Consider the following 17,188-nt stretch of genomic DNA (forward strand, 5'->3'; position numbering starts at 1 on the left):
TGGCAGCCTGGAAAAAAATGTCATGCCTGGCTCTGTCACCTCAAGGAGCATCGTGCCCTGAAGTGACTGTGGTATAGAGGACAGAATTATGGTTTCACTGTAAAACCAAGCAGGGTAAAGCCTTACTTCACTGTAAAGCCAGGCAAGGAGTTGTCTGTGATGACTGTAGTTTGTGTGGCTATTCTGCACCTCGGCCAGCAGGTCTAGGAGAAGCAAGTAAAGGAGTCAGGTAGCCATAATTTCAACATGCAGGAAAAGCCAAGCTTTGCTCTAATTTTCCCCTAAAGCTCCCAGTGTTCCTGCAGCAGTGAGATACTGTCATCACCCACACAGTCTCCTTTTCTGTTCCCCTGGCTTCTGAGCACAGAGGGCTGCGGGCATGCTGGCTCCTGGGGTACGGGACTGGGCTCCCATCACTGCGTAACTCAATCAAATGAACACCTGCATATTTTCCTCTAGCTGCTCTTTAAGCTTCCTCCCTGACTCAAAAATCACAGCAAAGTCAAACCTCCACTGTGCAGAAAGTTTGGACAATTTATTAATGGTTATGAATGACCCTGAGATCACACTGAGCTGGAGCTGCTATAGGGTGGCCATGCTTCATGATGCTTGCAGTGCCAGAAAGAGACAGGAAAATCCTAGGACTCCATCCCTCAAGTCCAAACACCCCTGAAATACCACAGGGATTTAAATATTGCTCTTACCACTAGTGATGACCATGAAATTGCCTAAGCTGGTGATCTATATATGGTATAAAGCTCAGGTTAGTTACTCCCGGAGTCTGATGTAACAAAGCCTCGAGCCACTTTGTACAACTAGAAAGAGGTTGAGGAGAGCAAAGTGGTATGAAACAGAGCTGAAGAGACTAAATCATCTCTGACCAAGAGGTGACATTGCTTTTGGAGAGCCAGCTCGGATGATTGCTCCAGATTTTGCCTGGTCATACAACTCTTCCAACTCTATAAACCTCAGAAGGTCTCCAGTCACTCACATCCTTGTGAGTTTTTTTGTTATGTCATGATGAAAGGAAAGGCTGATGCTCTTTCCAGCAGTGTCAGAAACCCCATGAGAACTCATGGCCACCAGGACCCTCTTACTACCAAACCTGGTCAAAAAACAGATATATTGGGGAGAAGATGTTGGCTGAAAGAGATATGGTTAAAACTTTCTTTTCAAACTTCAGGCTTGTTTTTTGTACCAATTATGAATGAAGATTGAAGTTGGCTTTTGTTCTATTGATTGAAAAGGAGAATGATATGTGAAACACAGTGGAAAGGACGTGAGATTTTTACAGAGGTGCTCAGATAGGATTGATTCATCATCACTGAGATTTTAGAAGTCTAAAGAAAATCCATACAAAAGATAGGGAAGGTTTTTCAGACCTCAGACATCATCAAAAACACTACTGCTCTTTGAACATAAAAACTCCACACACTGTAAGGAGCCTTTGGATTCCAGCATTTTTAGCTGAACTACTCTTACTATAGATTTTAGATCTCCCCTCATAGTATCTGTCCCTCATTTCATCATTCTTTTCACTATAACTTAAGAAAAGCAAGAAGCAGGAGGCTCACAACGTACAGTCCTGCCACTCACTGCTCTTTGTAACATCTTCTGAGTATAGGTATTCAGAAAGAAAGAAAAAGACTTTTGATAGTGAGGAAAATCTAGACAACAGACCCCTGCAGTTATACAGTCCTGGTCCTTGTGCCAGCTTTGTGCCATGGACTGACCAGATCCTGGCGGTCTATCAGCAATCAGATACAAATCCCAACCAGACCCAGGTCACAAGCAGATCCAGCTTGACATTCAAAAGTCCCACAGGCTCACAACTTTACTTTTTCTTACATGATTGTCTTTCACTTTTGACCTAGTACATATATTAATAAAACAGTTTTTTCTTTGGGTAGTAATTTCTCCACCACCCTGTTAGACTGTTGAATCCACGTACACCAGGGATTGGTCCAACAAACCTCACACTGCAGCACTGAAACTGAGTGCAGGCAAAAGCAGAGTTTAGTCCCCTCTGCCTGTGGATTTGCTATGGTAGAGCCACACCACAGCTGCCTTTTCCTTTGATAAAGTTTGCAGCCAGCCAAGTTTTAGGACCAATTTGATTTTCTGCAAGCCTGCTATTCAGCCAGTCTTCCTGTTCTTCCCTGTGCCCTCTGAGGGTATGTGCTAAAACCAGTCAGCTTTGGAGAGCACAAAAGCAGAAGTGGTTCATAATACCTTTCTGTAGGGCTGGATTCACCAGTTACAGAGTCCCTCGGTAGATCAAAAGCTATTTGTACCTAAAATGGAGTAATTAAACCCAGCTCACAGCACAGTGCAGTTCTTGCATAGGTGAGATTAGCTGGATGGGTTTTACCCTGCTATTAGGCTGTTATCTGAAACTATGTCCAAGCTGAGCTGAATAATGACATTTGTGTCTGCAGGCATCATTTCTAGCGATGACTCTGGAGTTTACCTTGGCTGAGATGCTTGGGATCAGGGCTGGGCACAGGAAGCTGCCATCTAATCCTTCCATACCGATTTCTCAGACGGTTCAACGCTACCACCTCTGAAAATCCCAACAGTATTTCACTGGCTTTGCTAAGGGGACAGTGGTGGCAGATCCCATTGGCAAACAGGCAGTGCCACAGGAATTTGATCACTACTTTTGATTCTCTCTCTAAGGCAGCTCCCCTCAGATGAATTCTAACTTTCCTACCGCACACTCTCTTTAGACTACACCCCTCAACATCAATAAAAACATGTTGACAAATGAGTGTGATAAAGCTAACTTGTCCAGCAAATGCCTGAGAATATGTTGGTTTCCTTAGTCTCTAATAATAAAATTAAAACCTAAGAGGGTTTCGTCCTTTCTAGCACATTGAGACTGTATTTCTTCTTCCATTACCTTGGCGAAGATACAAGGCAGATGATATTCAATTTGGGTGATGAGGAACCAAAACAGGGTTGTTTTTCTGCTGTTGGCAGCCAGGCAATCAATCACTGCAGCCCCATGGGAAGAGCTTTCTTCTTCCTGCATCCCTGGAGAAGTGCCCATGACAGAGCCTCCAGCAGCCTCTGCTCTCTCATTCCCAACCCCACAGCACCGCAGGAGCTTTGGGGGGCACAGCTGCTTCACAGGTAGGCTGCACACACCTGAAAAGGACTCACAGCAATCCCCAAAATCCTCCAGAAGATTAAGGGACAGGTGGCACCCACTCAGGTCCCAGTGGTGCCGCACGCCTCCCCATGCCCCAGGGACGCCCATCAGCCTGCCCATGTGCTTGCGGCAGTTGTCAGCCTCCCCCAACAGCTTCAGGCTCTTTCACACCAGCACTTATTTGCAATATCTACCAGCTCTGACTATTTAAAGCGATCGGAGATTTACATCAGGAGACTTTAAATATAGAAGTAATTTTGTGTAAACTCTTGCCTTTATTGCAGCAAGGAGAAGGGAGGGAAAAGCCTTTCTTTTTTTAGACTTGGCAGGAAACAAGCAGTTAAATAAGTGAATACTATAAAATGAAAATCTTAAAGTGATTACAAGTATGAAAGGAGTGAATATCAAATTGAAACAGCCATTTAATCAAGACAAAGTACAGAAATCCAGCAAGTGGCCTCTTTCCATGATCCCATAGAGATGCAAAAGGAGGTGGCTTACTGCAGCATTAACACATCTCTGTTGCTTGCTGCTCACTGCTGATACCCCAAAGTCTTCCACCCTTTGCAGCTTTTCACATGCAAAATGCCTTCTTTTATGGATCACCCTTGATGTAAAGCAGCTTTAATTATCCAAGAACTGAAATAAAGATGAAAAACTAATTGCATTTTAATTGCTTTAATAATGGCTGCACTGACTTAAATACTGAAGGGTAAAGATTAGAATGCCTTTATGTTAAGATGCCTTTCCTTCAAACACAGCTTCTTTGTATTTTGTGCCAGTCTTCCCTCACCCCATAAACATTCACATCAGTGTATGCCACGTTTATTCCTAAACTCCTGAGGTGGTTTGGTGTGTTAGACAGTGATATCTGTACACTGGAGCTTTTTACCATAAGCAATTTTAAGGTTGAGAGATTTTCCTGTAATGTACCAATACCAAACTTCTCAGCTTGAGGTATTTGCTTATCCCAGGCATCTGAAGACTGGGCAATAACAGCCGTTTGGAGATGGGTGACGGCAGTGGGAGGTTGCAGTGATGATGTTAAATGGTGGGGAAATTATGCCGTAATGCAGGCAGCTCCCAGAGCCTGACAGACAGTATGGTTCTGATAGCCCCTGCCACAGGGAACCTTGAGTTGATTTTCCTTGTTATGTGCAATGGGCACACAAGATCCCCAGGATTTTGGAATGGAAGGGGAGGGCATTGAAGAGGATTTGTTTTCTCTTTGCTGTACTTTATGTGCCTGTTATGCTAAAGCGCAGGTGGAAACAAATCCTGCCAGTCAGCTGCAGTGGAGGGAAGAAACCTTGTCAGGCAGCCTTTGGCAAGGAAGCCTCAAAAGCCTGACCTATGCTGCCATAACAGCACCTCGGAAATGAGTGTGAAAGTCATTGTTCAATACCCGTGTATCATCTCTGAATGTCTCAGTTGACGGGTTTTCCTTCCGCACGAGGAAGCCTTCTGCTTCTGTTGTCATCTCTGTCACAACAGGAGCTTTAATTCCTCACACCAGCTTCCCACCGCAAACCAGAGCACTCTCTTCTGCATGCAGTTCCTCCTGTTTCTACAACACCCAGCAGCATCAAGTCAGACAGAATAAGCTCAGGAAAGGTAAAGATGCAAGCAGAATATAGAGTGAGGCTATTGACTTGATGTGCCAGACACAGGCTGGACTTGACTCCAGATGTGAGCTGAACAATAACAAAAGTCTTGTACTTTATCACCTTTTAAAGTACCTGGAGACAGGTCCAAACAAGTGCTTCCAGTGAATGATTTCAGGCAGCCATTAGCCTCATACAGAGAGAATAACACATATAAATAACAGGCCAGTCTACTCCGAGCAGAAAAAAGTTATCAAAACAGTTTTTAAGAAACACTGTAATGTATTGGGGGGAGCAAAACTCATTCTCTCCCCCTCTCCCACTCCCTCTTGCTATTCCTCTTCTTTCACTGGTTATGACGCTCAGTACGAATTCAATACTGATGGAGGTTATGCTGCATTTTCATAAGCAGTCCAGAGGGAAGCCTTGAGGTTATAAAGCTGTTATTATTGGAGTAGTTCATTTCTGCTGGAAGAATCATTAATTCAAATTGCAAATCAAAATGGAAGCAAATTCCTCTATTTATTAAGCAACTAATTTCTCATTTAAATTAAAGCGAAAATAAGCCAGATATTGGTTACGCCTCAGCAGACTCCTGCTCTGTGAGCATTAGAAACCACAGCAGGTTGGACAGACCCAGTTCCCACCAGGAGCAAAACAAGAAGTAAGTCACAATATGGTCCCCCCAGGTGCCCAGTACACCTACGGACCTGATGATGCTGTTACCCTGAGCTGACCCTTCGGTGCAAAACTGACACGTGAACAACAGCACAAAAGGCTGCTCTGGGGGGAGATGAGGCTTATTGAGAAAAGATTTTGCTATGTTAAAAGCAAGCATAAAGTAAATATTATAGACATTCTTCAGCCCCGTGTAATGGGAATACTGCCATAGTTAAGGCTGAATTGCAATTTGCATTCAAAAGTAGAAAGAAATTACCGTAGTTCACATTTCAATGAATGAAATTCATCTCATGAATTAGCATATGTTGCTGTGAGACCATTTCCAGTTTCAAAGGAAGCCAAATTTTGTGTACAAGGCTTTAAAAATATTTTCTGGTTTTTGCAGAAATACTCTCAAATGTTCCCTCTTGAAACATCTCCTCTCTTCCCTCACACCACTGGGGAGTCCTGCCAAGGGGAACCCCCAGATTCCTGGGAAGTTTTGTGCAGCCTCTTAACTTTTGTCCAAGCAAGGAGAAGACCAGTGAAGCCATCTGTGGGCACATCAACAGGAATGTGTATATCTGCCCTGAGGAAAGGGGATGGTGTGGGGCCAGGTCAGGAGAAGAAGCAGCAGCTATGAAGGGCAAGGTGAAGCCCACCATGAGCAGAGGGGCAGACTACCTCATCCAGAAACGCCACCATGCTTCTCCCCAGGAAGCCTGGTGCCCCTGAAAGCAGTGATGCTTTACACATAAAGTATCCTGCAATGCCATTTATCACTGGTGTACCTACAGACTCCTCAGATAGGAGTCAACCAGCACAGAACTTTGGCAACATGAGACCTTGTGAGCTCTTCCATGCTGCAAGGACCCATGGCTGGTCCCCTCCCTCCTACCCTGCTGCAGCTTCATGCTTTGCTCCCTGCAGGATAGTTCTGGGACATGTGGTAGGGTTTCAGTCTCGCATTTAATTGGACACATTAGACTTGAGTATAGAACTTGATAGACCAGAAGGAAATAGGGCAGGTGGGGCCAGTGGTCACAAGGTCTTGAAGCCCAATCCATGCCTATGCTCCTCCATCAAATTTAGCGTCTCAACAAGAAAAATCTCTGCCACTGATTTAAAGATGCTGTGAGCATAGGCAAGACTTTCTCCCACTGCATGCAGCTTAGATCTTATGGCTGGTCAGACCCTCTCTGCTGGACTGCAAGGATAAAGGTAAAACTCATCTGTGCACTGCAAGAGCCTCTGAAGTATTTTTTTATAACATCCTTAAATGACAAATCACCTGTAGTAATTGCAATGTTTTCAGGGTCACCTCAAAAAAGGGTGCTGCCATGATCCAGCATGGCTGCAAAGCTGGACTTAGTCTCACAAAACCGAGCTTTCTCACAAGGTACTTGTGTTTCCTGCTCCTTCTTCAAATACAAATAAAATAAATACCATATTTTTACCATTAAAAATTCAGTACCTATATTGCTTAAGCCATCAAACCTATTACGAACAAAGTGCCAGCATATTTTAAAGTAATAAACCAAGCACAGTATCTACCAGTGAGGCCATTGCATTGCTCTTGGAAAGTGCAGTAGGAGGATGAAATTATATTCGTGACAAGGGATATCACTCGATTTGAATATCAGCTCTATTAAACAGAAAATAACAAATGCATCAGCTCTACAGCACCTCTGATAGAATGCTGAGGAAAGTATTTGGTAGGGTCAGTAGGTAAAAACTGAGCACAATAATTCTCCTCATTGCTGTCTTCATGGGGAGCTCCAGAAGTAATACGCATTTACAGGGAAATTTAACAGAATCTATGGAAATGTACTCTGTGAGAATTTTCCTTTCTTCTGTGGCAGTTGTTTGGATTTTCTTTTCAGGTTCAGATTATGAAAATGATTATTCAGAGGGGAAAATAGCATTGTACAGATGCCACTTTGCAAACAGTAACTTCAGGAGGAGTAAAACGTTATCATCAGAGAACATGGCAATTTGATTGGCAAGTGAGCAGACAGGAAAACGTGACAGCAAGAGAATAAAGATCAGCTCTCACAGTGTGCAGCACCTGTAGCACTGCCATGGGCTGACAATGCAGCTACTGCAGAGCCTCCTGCTGCACTCACCAGCTTGTGCAGAGTCTCTGCCGTTTGCAGAGAACTCAGTGGTCTGTAGAAGGTTAACCACGGCAGATATGAAGCTAGCCCAAATTTGCCCTTAGCTAAAGTTTCCTTGAGTCTATACAAAGCCTATTCTGCTAAAGGATAGTTCAAAGGTCTATGTGCTTCTCCAATACTTCCTAAATTCATCTTAACCATCTTATGAGAAGTTTAGGTGTCTTTCTAGAGCCCTCTTCACCTCAGCAGGCTTCCACTTCTAAGGCAGAGACCCTCCAAAACCCTTTTTCAATCTGAGCCTCTGCTGGTGACCCTACTCTGTAGCTCACACACCAGCCTAAGAGCATATTATAGCCAGCCTGCAGACAGTTTTAGGAAAGGCGTAAGGGAGAACACTTTCACAGAAAGCATCATTAGGCTGTCAGTGGCCTCATTAAGCAGAGGGCACCTTGGTCCCCAGATACACAGGGAGCAGCGTGTGGGCCATTAGCAAAACCAGGGCTGCCCAGGACCCAGCACAGGCTGCTGCCGGGCTTACGGCAGGATGAGACCCACTGCCCTGGCAAAAGAAGGGGCAGAGAGCAGGCAGGTTAATTAGTTCATACTTTTAATTAATTTACCATTGCTAATAGATGTTACGGATATAGTCCTGGATTCTTGCTTATCTGACAGGGTACATTTACTACATGTCAAATGGCAGGATAGGATTTTCCAACCATTTCTGCCTGCTTGTGCACAGACAATGTTCCTGTGAGCTGTGTCTAACTGGTAGAAAGTATTTTGGTCTCCAAGCCTCATCATCTCCTTTTCAGACTGACCACTAATCCGGTCTCAGGCAGGCTCCCCTGTGCTGGACTGTGATGTGCTCTCTGTGTGTTTGAGTGTGCTGGTTTGCCTGTGTGTGCGCGCACTGCTGGGGTTTCTTGTTGTTGCTGGAAACAGGCATGTTTGAGGCTGCCATCTTTTCTTCTGTTCTGTTCTCTTTTACAAAGGAGGGAAAGAGCTGTTCACTGCCTGCGGTGAGACCTGACCTCAGGCAGAGCTGCTGAGGGGGCAGGAGCTGATCACAAGTCCTGCCACATCCCTTCCCACATGAGGCTGCCAGCGCCAGTGCCGCTCCTGCCACAGTCAGACTGCAGCTCTGCTGTTTCTGCCCTGATTGCCATCCTCCCAAACCACAGCACTTGCTTAGGTTGAAGCATAAGGGTCTCACTCAATATAAAGAGATGCACATGGATTCCAAATTAATCCTTTGGACAAATGTCTGCAGGAGCAGGCTTCTGCTCTGCAACCAGCAGAGCCTCAGGAGGCAGGCTCTGAACCCCCTGTGCTGTCACACCACCCATATGAGTTGTCCCATAAAAGAACAGATTTTTGCCCCAGAAATTAGCAGCTCAACACACTGAGATGTCTGCCACGTTTCTCAGCAGCTGAGACTTGCGATTGCTTACAGGTAAGCCAGTGGCACCCTGGATCTGTACTTTGGCACTAGGCTCACATCACTGGAACAGGTTAGGTTAGAAATCCAATGTCAAGTGAAGAATGGTATTTCTGTTTCTTCCCTGCTGCATGATGGGAAACTGGAGGAGAAAGAAGAGGTGAGAGAATCAGACCTGAGTGCTTCCAGCAATAATTAATAGCAAATGTGGGCAGCACACACAGAGGGCTCCACAGCATCCATGCAGAGGAGCATGTTTGAGCCAGAAAGCTAGCCACTGAGACTGTTGAATCAGCAGGGAATATTGATGTGATTAACAATGATTTGATTTGGAAATCAATAGGAAGGAGATTGTTTGCTTGCTTTGTCCAATTTAGTCCATGAAATACTGGCTTCAATACAGGGAGAAATTCAGCCGAAGCAGGAAGGGGATTTTGAGGAGGGGTGGAGTGGGGTGTGTTTGTTATTTTATCAGACATCCGTCTGGATTCTAGCTGGTGAAAACTTGAGCATTCAATCAAGTGTTTTATGTGTGTCTATAATAATCCGAACAAAGGAACAGCTGACAGCTCATGATCATTTAAAGATAGAGCAATTTCTATTTAGCAATCTTGTGACTGCATTTTCTGTATGTACGTGCAAGGCTTCCTAATCATTCTGTGGGTTTTGTTGCAGCTTGGCTGCAAATGAAACACTATGAATTTACAGGAAACCCAGCACAAACACTAAGTCTTTAAGAGGAATATTAAGAAGCCGTTCTCCTGGGTCGCAGGGCGAAGAGGCTGCATATGCACAGCTATTAAAGGCTGCCAGGTATAAGTTGTTGGGCTTATATTCTAACCCTAGGAGGAGTAATAATTTATCACAGGTTGCTTGTATTAGAGAGAAGCATTTCTTAAACTGTAGTCACATTAAATTGCCTCTTTAGCTCCAGGGAGCTGTTTCTGCCAATAACTCCTGGGAGCACTGCAAGAACTCTGGGTGGAATTTCTGTGGTGTGGGCTGGGAAGCAAACTGGTCATTGATAAGTGATCTCTCCTAACATTAATGTTTGTTGAGATATGTGAAAAGCTCCATGATGAAATCCCAGACCCCATCTGAGGGTCTTGTTCTGCCACATTAATTTGGCTGAGTAACCACTTGCTCCACAGAAACCACTAAAAAAAGTCAACACAAGGAAGAGCAGTAAATGACACACCAGAGCTGAAAGTTTGTCAACTTACTATTGCCCTTGGGAAATTTATCCTCCTTAAAAGCAGCAGCTTTGTCAGTTATGATGTAATTATTTCATAACTCACTGTGGGAAATCGAGGTTTTGTGTGCCCCATGCAATCCAGCAGGTTACTCAGATACCCATGAAGTGCTTAGTCTCTCCACTTAGTTACTTTGGAGCTGCAAGGCTCTCCCTGGCTTGAATCAAGATGGGATGTTCAACACCAAGTCAATTATGAATAAGGAAAGTTGATGAAATATGACAGCGTGACAGCCCTGCCATTTGCACAGGCCTTTCCCACAGCCTGCGATGGGCACGGGCTGAGAGGGTTGCAGGACCCAGTCTGTACCAGGCACCTCTGCCTACAGCAGGAGAGTTGGCTGCTAATTCCTTGCCTCCCTCACAGCTCCCAAGGCAGCACCTCTCCTTGAGTACGATCGGAGGTGCTGGAGGCTGTGTGAACTCTGCTGTCCAGAGAGCTGAGGACTGGCTTACTCATCAGCACAGAAAGGAGCAGAACTGCCTATACAGCTTATTGGAAACACTTATATCTCGGACACCTCCTGTTGAGACTGCTCACAGACATCCCTGGTTAGAACTTATCCACTTGCCCTTGCTGTCCTTAGGACCAGATTCTCCATGTAGTTGTTATCCTTAGAGAGCAAAACTTAAACCTCCTCAGAAAGTCCTTACCTTTCTTATCCAGTCCTTGACCTGCTAGAAACAAAATGCCTCCTTTCGAAGCAGGAAATCACGTCTGCAATGCTACCACCACAATTTCAGCATGTCCCTGTAGGCCTGGACTTCTTTGACAGAAAAGTCCCACCAGCTGAAGATAGCTAAGTGCTTTTGAGCAGTGGTACCGCTGCAGCTCTGTTTTCTGTGCCAGAACACGTTTCCCCTTCAAACATCTCAGGGAAGTTGAAATAACTACAGACCAAGTGAAGTGCCAAAATATCAGCTTATAGACGATGCTCTGCTGCTTAGAACAGATTAACACGTTTTACGTACAAAAGCAGTGAATGGAAACATTGAGTTACTCTATATTTAGACATTGGGCAATACCAACATAATCCAAAGAAAAGTAGGAGAACAATCTTGCAGTGGAAAATGCCATCAGCAGTGAGGCTGAGCCCAGACTGCAGCAGTTAGCAAGTTAAAACGATTACAGCAGTTTGGGCTGAGATCACCTGAGACCTTAGAGATTTTTTGCTAACCTTTTTTCTGCAACTATATTCTTCACACAGTAGACAATTTGAGTAGTGATTCAATTCACTGCAGCCTCCTCCATGAGTCATTACTGAAGCAACTCCTAAGCAAAGGTTAACATTTTAAACAAATGGCTCTACCTTTTGAGAGGGGATGCAAAACCCAGCTGGCCACAACTAGGCAATCAGAGAAAAGGGACTTCAATTCTCACAGGTGAGATCCCTCTACATCCACTGATGCATTCCTATTTCAGGAATTCAATGCTACCCTTTTGTCTCTTTGTGCAGCTATTCAGTGAGGCTCTTTATCTCTCTGTTGTATATTTGTAATATTTATTCACATAAAAAAAGACCTAGAAGACCTGGACAACAGCCAAAGCTTTTTCAGATAAAAAATACCCCTACCAGTAAAACGATTATCTAATTGGAGCTGTTCTGTAGCTCTGGCAGCAGAGGAGACTATTCTCTCTCTCATGTGTGGAGAAGGAGCATTTTGGCGCTTCTCTGCACTATGGAAAGGTGGCTCTGCACGCAGCAGGGCAGTGCCGGGTGGATTTTTTCTATCTCTGTAATACACTCACCCAACAAAGCACCTGAAGAGCTGCCTCTTTCACTTTTATTTCATCAGTGTGGATGGAGAGTGGCAGACACGCAGTACCAGTCCTCACAGCACCCCATACCTCCATTGTGACAGGGTCTTTCAGCCTCTGTGCCCAGTTTGAGCCTGCTGAAAGCTTTCTTTTGCCACAGTACTGACCCAAAGATCTGCACCCACAAGGATGCTCTGCACCAGGTCTGGGTCCAGACTACAGTCCTGGGGACAATTGGCTCTGAAGCTCAGTACTTTGCTCAGCAGCTCTCTGGGTTTCTATAAAGGCCCAGTTGTACTTAATTCCAACTGCATTCAAAACTAATACCACCACTGCCTGTATGAAATAGCTGAGCCACATCTAAACTTTGTGTGTGTGAGAGATAAACACTACACAGGCTCGTGGCTTGCCTATTAAGGTGTTTGCCCTGTTGTTCTTACCAACATCAGCACTGCTGACAAAAAGCAAGCAATGCATTTTAATAAATCTGGAGCGCTGTGTTTGGTTTCCCAAGTAGCTCTGCAGGCAGCTCAGCGAAAGGGACCTGCATTCTGCTGCAAACCAGACTTCTTTGGGGAAGGAGGAAGGAGAATAAGCAAATATTCCTGGGGTTCAGATGAAAAATCTTCTGTGCGAACAGGCAATCCCTGAAGCAAAGGCAACCGCAGAGCTGTTTTGATTCAGCAACCCTGGGAAGGCTGAATTTCTTCTCATTCAGAGTCCAGGAAAGGGATGAGACAAATTCCCAGTGCCAGTCAGTGGAAGTATAGGTTTTGAGAACACCCCATTACTAACTTTACCCCTTGTTCCAATACCACCTGTAATTGTTTGCTAAAATTAATATTCTTAAAGCAAAACCACAGAATCCTAGAAAGGCTGGTGTTGGAAGGGACCTTAAAGATCTAGTTCCAAGCTCCCCGCCATGGATAGGGACACCTCCCACCTGACCAGGTTGCTCATAGCCCTGCCTAACCTGGCCTTGAACACTGCCAGGGATGGAGCAGCCACAGCTTCTCTGGGTAACCTGCGCCAGTGTCTCACCACCTCCTCATAGCAAAGAATTTCTTCCTTATATCTAATCTAAATTTACCCTCTTTCAATTTAAGGCCATTCCCCTTGGCCTGTCCCTACAGGCCCTTGTCCCAAGCCCCTCTCCAGGTTTCCTGCAGCCCCTTCAGGCACTGGAGCTGCTCTCAGGTCTCCCCTTCAGGAGCCTTCTCTTGTCCAGGCTGCCCCAGCCCAGCTCTCTCAGCCTGGCTCCAGAGCAGAGCTGCTCCAGCCCTCGCAGCATCTCCGTGGCCTCCTCTGCCCTCGCTCCAACGGCTCCACTTCCCTCTTGTGCTGTTGACCCAGAGCTGGATCACAGCTGCAGGGGGGTCTTGCCAGAACACAGCAGAGGGGGAGAATCCCCTCCCCCTTGACAGCCCAGCACACAGGGTTCTGGGCTGCAGGCACACACTGCCAACTCATAGCGAGCTGCTCATCGAGCAACACTCCCAAGTCCTTCTCCCCAGGACTGCTCTTAATCCATTCTCCTCCCAGCCTATATTTGTGCCTGGGATTGCCCTGACCAAGGTGCAGCACCTTGCACTTGGCCTTGTTGAACTTCATGAGGCTGGCATTGGCCCACCTCTCAAGTATGTCAAGGTCCCTCTGGATCCATCCGTTCCCTCCAGAGTGTTAGCAGCACCACACATCTCGGTGCCATCAACAAACTCGCTGAGGGTGCTCAATCCCTGTCACCGACGAAGATGGTGAGCAACGCCAGTGCCCATAAGCAGCCCTGAAGAATACCGCACCTCCTCTTCCACTATTTGTACCTCCAGAATTAACTGGCAGAGGTTCATTCGCTATTTCCGTCCCCCTAAACCGCTTCACAGACACTTAGCACCCTATATCACTAGATGCCCACACCCCGACTGCATCTTTTCTCCTTGCATTCCTTTCCCTTATGAAACTAAAACCGGGCTCCCCCCCGCTCCGCCGCTCTTCGCCGTTACATTCCTGCCCTCTAATGGGAAAATCGAGCCTAGCAACTTCTCTTGCAGAGAAGAGGGAGGAAAAGCCCCGAGGCACTGAACACGGTTGATGCCTGGCAGTGCAGCCGCGGCTGTGCCCCGCTCCCCCCCTGCACGTGTAGGCGAGGGGAAGGCTCCAGCGCCTCCGCTGCGGCAGAGCCAGATGGCAGGAGACAGAGCTTGGAAGGCTCCTATAAATATTTGTTCTGCTCAAGCAAATATGCACTTTTTCAGTTTCTCAGCCAGTTTTGAGGCGTTTGCATCGGAGGCTTTACCACAAGATGTCTTGGACCTCAGAAGGGGTTTATAGGAGATGGTTTCATTTAAGCAGAAGTTCAGAGCACTTTTTAAAATGTATTTAATTTGTTTTTCTGAGGATGCGAGCTGCAGGATTAAGGGGAAAGAGAAAAATCCCTGAAGGAAAGTAAAACCAAATGGTAGAAACAGGAGGCCAGAGCTTGCCACGTGTCTAGCCAGGATGGAGTGATGAAAGTTTAAATACTAAGCAAATTTACATAGACTAATTTCAAAGCTACTGACACCAAATTTGCTGGAGAGCTCCTGTGAAATGAGGGAGAGCAGTGGGTCTTAAAAACCTCAACTCATTGAACTAGAGAAGGACTAGTTATGTTGGAAACAGCACATTGTATCTGAATAGAGGAAGCCAGACCGGTGACAGACAGATCTTTTGAAGGCTCCTATAAATATTTGCGCCTTTGTTTCAATGTAAAGTGCCCCGCAAGAGCTTGTCCTGACAGCTCCACTGAGCCATTGGTGCCACAGGTCAGAGCAATGCCAGCAGCCACAAGCTGCTCTGGCAGCAGCAGCCCAACCAGTGAGTGCTGAGGAGCTGTAGGGATTCAGTGGCTCCTTCAAGCAGTTTTTGAAAGCAGCTCCAGTATTTACTTGGTTAATTCCTTCCAGTTGTGAGCTGCTGTTAGAGTTTGTTTTCATGTTTTCAATAGTGGGGAAAGTGCAGAACAAAACAAACAAGTGTTGGTTCCTTTCCAAACTGCATTTTTCATTCCATTACAGTTTTGCAGCTAAAAGCACTGAACTGCTGAAAAAAAGATCTATCCACATCTCATCTCAAACAGTGACTAAGAAAATTCCCATTAAAATGAAATTTAAGCAAAAGTGATTGCCAGCTGCAGGTTAACTTATACTGAAGCAAATCATCCCAGCATCAATCCCTGTCTTTTGCCCTCTAATTGTGTTCTTTCTCCAACCACTGAAAGAAACCAATTTGACTTAAAACCCCACAAACCAACCAGAAAAACACACCATGGTGTGCTAGAGCTTCTAACACAACTTTCCGACTGCCCCTATGCAAGCTGAGAATAATATTTTCGTTGTAAGTCAGAAAGATTTAGCTCATGGTAGGACTGCCTGAGTACAATGTCCTGAAGTAGATGGTGTTAATGCTATTTTAATCCATGGTTTGGCATGGATCCTGACGTGTCCCCAGCAGACGGATGGGAATGCAGTGGAGCTCTCTGTGCCTGCGTGCTGCACATGGCACTTCACAGAAGAGCTTTAGTCCTTGGGGCTCACCAGGTTATTTTCTGCATCAGACCTAGCAGAAAAGAGGATGTACATGACCGGATGATGTCTTTACAGCCCTGTACCTCCAGCCCATTTCATGCTTCGCTGATACTCAGTGAAGAATGGGCACACCTCAGCTCTCCTTCCTGCATGTTCACCTCCATGCCAAAGGCATGCAGGGCTCTGCAAACCCTTTGATATGTGGTTGTACTGTGATAGGGAAATTTCAAAGCATGAAACTGCTGAAGCCTGGATCCAGTCCTGAACCCAAGGCCTACATCTCCTTGATGTCTATGAATGCCTCCCAGCACATTGCATGGTCTAGACTAGAGGATTCCTCCAGATTCTATTCAGCCTTATTTTCTTTGATCCTTCCGATCTCCTATCAAGCCAGAAACTTGCCATGCCAATACAGGTACAACTCCAGCCCCTTTGGCAAGTTTTGCAGTCTCCATTAGAGATTCACAGCCCTGAATGAAGTGTAGTTGGTTTAGCATAATCAAGTTTCATCATTCAATCTCTTTTGTTTGCAGTAGTGCAATTCCCCTTCTGGAGCCCTGCCTATCTAATAGGCATATATTCTTCTATGTCCTAGTCCTCTCTCACCTGATCACAGCAACAGATGTGGTGTATGGGTTAAACACTGGATGTCCATTGTGCCGAAAGGAGGGTGAACACAACATGAGTTATCCAAAATGCAGAGTGGGAGGGCTGGAAGGTGTTAAATGTTTCATATCCCTTGCATGTTTTCTCTTAGATGTATTGTGAGAAATGAGATCAATTCAACTCTTTTTTCTACAGATTAGAATAAAGAAATACAATCCTCTTTGACTACCCTGATAACACATCCTCAGCTGGCTCATTATAACCTATTGTGAAGCATTTCAAAAAGTGAACATTTCACCATATGGGTCAGGAATAATCCTGTTGGTATGGACAAAAGGTACCCATGCTCAGTTATACAAATGCGTGCTAGCTGAGGAATGTGTCTGTCCACACCTAAGGCATCTTTCAGTGCAAATCGGTAGCTTCAAACCTGCCCAGGCAAAAAACAGTGCAAGAGTGATGGGGCAGACACATCCCTAAAGTGGCTGGAGGCCAAAACCCCATCACTAGGAGCAAAGTTCCCTGCCGCAGCCCTGAGAGCTTCCTAGCAAAAGAGCCCTTACTGTTACATCTGTAATTACATAAATCCCTTCGATGCATTTGTGTCAAAACCATTGATCAAGAAACAGCATTAATTAGACCTAATCCACACTTCGGAGGCACCAGAATATATCATCATGGCTCAAGGGGGTTTAGGGCAGCAGAGTGTATGTCTCAGCAAGGCTTCCTTAATTTTATCCTGATGATTTTGAAGGTGTGAATGCACACAGAAAAAGAAGAGAGAGGAAAAGAAAAGGAAAAATAGCAGCTTTGCAAATGTAACTCTACTAAGGTGCTGCCAACACAACTGGGTTGTCTGTGAGTAGTCTACTGTGACTGTACCTAGAGAAACTGAGTACACCCTGAAAGTCTGTGTCTTTGAGAAATGTTGAAATATCACGGAAGCACCAAATAACCTAACTGCAAGCACACCTATTTGCTTCTCTCGGAGCAGGCAACCAGACAACTGCATGGGCAAAGGGCTAAAAAAATCAC

General features: G+C 45.4%; 1 long non-coding RNA gene across 1 annotated transcript; it reads right to left on the bottom strand.

Annotated features, from left to right (window-relative positions):
• Positions 1-3,409: 3,409 nt before the first annotated feature.
• LOC136019843 (uncharacterized) lies at positions 3,410-9,114 on the bottom strand. The gene is made up of 2 exons (XR_010615089.1): positions 4,560-9,114; positions 3,410-3,793 (listed from the first exon to the last, which is right to left on the bottom strand). It is a non-coding gene; the product is annotated as an uncharacterized LOC136019843 (long non-coding RNA).
• Between the last annotated feature and the right edge of the window lie 8,074 nt (positions 9,115-17,188).

This window comes from Lathamus discolor, chromosome 10 (genome assembly GCF_037157495.1).
Source record: "Lathamus discolor isolate bLatDis1 chromosome 10, bLatDis1.hap1, whole genome shotgun sequence".
Taxonomy (NCBI): Eukaryota; Metazoa; Chordata; class Aves; order Psittaciformes; family Psittacidae; genus Lathamus; species Lathamus discolor.